The 4,306-nt window shown below is 35.5% G+C and overlaps 1 long non-coding RNA gene across 1 annotated transcript; it reads right to left on the minus strand.

The window, feature by feature from the left end:
- Positions 1-1,779: 1,779 nt before the first annotated feature.
- On the minus strand, positions 1,780-2,794 carry LOC110731961. Its single transcript, XR_002513386.1, has 2 exons — positions 2,205-2,794; positions 1,780-2,117 (listed from the first exon to the last, which is right to left on the minus strand). It is a non-coding gene; the product is annotated as an uncharacterized LOC110731961 (long non-coding RNA).
- Between the last annotated feature and the right edge of the window lie 1,512 nt (positions 2,795-4,306).

Consider the following 4,306-nt stretch of genomic DNA (forward strand, 5'->3'; position numbering starts at 1 on the left):
AATAAATGTTGTTGGCCTAATAAATGCAGTTGGCTCAATAAATGCTGCTAACCCAATAAATGCAGCCGGCCTAATAAATATTTTGAATAGGAGTAGTATTAATATAAGGGTTGACTTTGATTACGATAGGAGGAAAATTATTTCTCCTAGAGGTAATGCTTTAGAGGAACTTCGGGTGTGTGATATTATTCATCTCCCTACTGCTTTGTGAGATGTGAATATGATAAATGAGTTGTTTCTCCCATTTAGGAGGGAGCGAATTCTAAGTATTCCTTTAAGTTGTCGACTTCAAGAGGACTTGATTTGTTGGGACCTTGAGAAGGAGGGTGAATATTCGGTATGCTCAGCTTATAGAGCTATTTTTGGGGAGTACAATGTTGAGAATGAAGTTTCTACTTCGGGTAAGACAATTTTGTGGAACCAAATTTTGCATGCTAACACTTTACCACAGGCTAAGTTGTTTGTGTGGAGGGCTTGTAGAGGTGCGCTACCCACGTTGGCTGGGTTGAGTAGGAGGCTGCTAGGAAGAGGCTGCTCACTATGTGAGGTTGAGCATGAGACCGAGCTGCAATATATTCGGGACTGCATTATTTCCAGTATGATTTGGGATGTAAGCGGGTTAGGTGGTGACGTACAGGGAACGTTTTGTAACTTTGGGGACTTAGTTGCAGCGTGTTTAACTCTCTTACAAAGAGCAGAACATGGCTTATTCATGATAGTATGTTGTACAATTTGGAATTCTCAAAGTATGGGGATTTTTGAAGAGGAAGAATGTGATCCGAATTGTTCAATGGAATATGTGAAAAAGCTCATGAGTGAGCTAATGCGTGAAGAAGACAGCAATGTGGGGGTGGGAGGAGGGTGCTGTAGTGCTGGAAGGCTCCAAGGTCGGGTTAGGTAAAGCTTAACGTTGGGAGGGGTTTGTGAGGGGTGGGGGTGTTGTACAAGTGCTATTTTCAAGATGACAGGGGGGGAAGCGCTCTTACTGTTGCTACTATAGGATGATGGAGGATCGCTGGCTGCCTGCTATTGTGGAAGCCAAAGCCATGTTTCTTGGGGTTAAGTTGGATGTAGAGTCGGGTTTTAGAAGGGTGATAGTGGAGACCGATTGCCTTAGTCTTTTTAAATCAATTTCATCACAAGAGAAGGGAAGTAGTAGTATTCAATTGATTTTGAACGATATTCATCATTATAGCAGTTATCTTGATCAGGTTAGGTGGAGTTTGTTCGTCAGGAGGAAAATAAAGTTGCTCATGAGATTGCTCATTATTTCCTGTCTACTGTTGTATCCCTCTTGAATGCTGACCAATTTGATTATTAATGAAAGGAAAATTTGTCAGAAACAACCTTTTAAAGTGTCTTTTTTATTTAAAACAACCTTTTAAAATATTTTTTGCAACTTCAGACCGCATTAAAATTTTTTTTTACAAAAGGCAACCCAATGCAAGTTTTCGGCGTTGACTAAATCTTTTCCGATGTTGACTACGCATGTGCAAGACACGTGCCTCATATATTACTTCATACACCCAATTTTCCTCCAATTAACTCCAATAATAATAATAATAAATAAAAAAAAAAAAAAAAAAAAAAAAAAACTCCAATAAAACCCCCTGCTTCTCTCTCCTTCAATTTTGGAGACAAAACCTCACTAATACTCTCTTCAATTCTTCTCAACTTCCATTAATTAAGAGGTTCCAAGTAGAGTAAGCATTCATTTTTTGTTTAAAGTTTTAAACTTTCTCAATTATCGCTTATCCTCTTTTCTTTTTTTTCTTTTTCTTTTTTTTTTTAATTGCCATTTGCTGCCATGGTCAGATATAAAGGGAAGAATAAAGCTCTGTCATCTTCTAGCAAATTGAGGGTCAATCATTTTTCTTGAGCATTTTCTTCTTTACTTTGTCCGATTCTTCATACAACCTTTGCTTCTCATGCTCTGTTAGTGATAAGTTTGGCCTTCAAAATGCTTAAATCAGTGGCTTACTTGCTCCTTTCTGCAATCAAGACATTAGTGACAACCCTTTGCTAGTCAAGAATGTCTTCATCAAGCTACTCAAACGTGTTGCATCCCCTTTGACCGGTTTCATGTTTGTAGAACTTACAAGCGTAGAATTTCCGTCCTGGGTTTGGGACAAAAAAACCCTAATTTTTCGCAACACCAATTTACAGAAAAAAAAAAGTAAAATAAAAAACAAAAACCACGATACCTGGTTTGAAATTGATGAAATGCTTGGTTGACACCTTGAAATCCCATATTCAAACAGCTTTAGAGGAATTTGTTCTGCAATTTTTTTTCCAATTGAACGACAAAGAGGAAGGAGAGAGAAGCAGGGGTTTTTATTGGAGTTAATTGGAGGAAAATTGGGTGTATTAAGTAATATATGAGGCACGTGTCGTGGGGATACCATATAAAGTTTCATTCTTTTCACTTATTCATATAAAGATCTACCAGATTAAAAAAATTTAGACAAACCAAATCTTATAATGTTATAGCCCTAAAACAAATAAAAAAAAAACATAATTCTAAACCCTAGCTTTCTTTTCTCTCTTCTCTCTCCTAAACCTAGTCTTCATTGTCTTAAAGGGGCTTCCATCGGATTTCACTGGTGGAAAGCCCCAATCTTTACTTTCTTTTAAGCCTTTTGTTTTAGGTTACAATAATGTCTCTCTCGAAAAAAAGGGTTTATATATCTCCTTTGAAAGACAAGGTTTTTTCGATTTCCTTCGAAAAACAAGGTTTTTCGTACTCTTTCGAAAGACAAGGTTTTATTTGTGCTTAATTTAGTCTCCGGTTGTGCGGGATTCTTATTGATTTTGGCTCGGATTCAGGTTACAGAACTAGTACAAGAATTCAGTTTCTCACAAAATTGTGAAGCGACGACGAATCCACTCAAAAAGTTGTATGAGACAACGAATCGAGAATATGCTGAATTGTTATATTTATTTATTTGGATTCTTAGTCCTTCCCCGATTAATTCTTGTTTGATTTTGTTAAATTCGTTTTCATTATCGTTTGTTGTCAATTGTAGATGTCGTATGACTTATATTAGTGAAATTTAGTGTCCTTTAGGAATTCTATTTTAAACAAATATATTACTCTCTCCGTCCCCTTTTGATAGTCTCTTATGGACATTTTTCACGACAATTAATAAACACAAATAAGAATAGTTAAATTACATTGAAAAAATAAATTGATATTGGGTATGCAAAAAAGTAGAGAGAGAAAGTAATAAAAGTACATGGGAAAACAAAATTTATATGGAAAAGTTAAATTTGAACAAATATTGTTGCAAATTGGAGGAAATTTTGGCAAAAAATTAATATTAATTATTTTCGAAAAAAGTAAATGGGGTGAACATTTTGGGACTAAAATTTGTCCATAAGGGAGTATCAAAAGGGGACGGAGGGAGTATAATGTTATATGGAAGAGACCAAAGCCTTAAATGATCTTTATCAAATTTTATAATTAGATTTATTTATTTATTTGAGGGAATTATAATTAGAAGCTAGTTAGGAAATTTGATTCCCTGAGAGTGAGGGATAACTCAAATGGTTAAAGCTTCTTTTCTGATTTCAGAAGATAATGGAATTGATTCTCACCCTCGCCCGTGTCGCTCTCTAAATACAGAAAAAGGAAATTTGATTCCCTTATACCGAGAAGACAAATTTCTAACAATTAATCTACTATAATAAATAAATACACATTTTTGTGCGCGACAAGGGTTACTTATAGGGTGTCACTTGTTTGGTCAGGGTTACTTGTAAGGTGTTATTGGTTTTGGTCTGGGTTATTTATAGAGTGTTACTGGTTTTGGTAAAGGGTTACTTGTAGAGTGTTACCGGTTTGGTATGGGGGTTTGGTCTGGGGTTACTTGTAGGTGCCACAGAGAATACAACTAACCCCAGAATACAAATAACCCCTACTAGTAGCCCCAAAATACAAGTATTACTTACAAATAACCCCTGATAAAACCAGAAATTTCATACAAGTAACCCTTCCGCACCATATAGCCTGCAACACTGAAAAATTTCTAATAAATAAATCTATGACATTAGGAAAAGGAGTAAAGAATAAATCAAACGAGGGAGGACTAAATTAATGTAGAAGATGACTTTTCCACATAAAATAATAAACCTATAATACTATAATAAATACACAGCAAAAGTGGCAACTAAAAAATCTATTCAAAAGAAGTGACCAGCAAAAGTGTGCATAGAATGTCGTCATTTGCGAAATAGATAAATTGATTAGAGAAATTCCTACCGTTTACCTACACGCACTACTACTCTAATAGGGGTATCAATCGAG

The sequence above is a fragment of the Chenopodium quinoa genome, unplaced genomic scaffold (assembly GCF_001683475.1).
Source record: "Chenopodium quinoa cultivar QQ74 unplaced genomic scaffold, ASM168347v1, whole genome shotgun sequence".
Classification (NCBI taxonomy): Eukaryota; Viridiplantae; Streptophyta; class Magnoliopsida; order Caryophyllales; family Amaranthaceae; genus Chenopodium; species Chenopodium quinoa.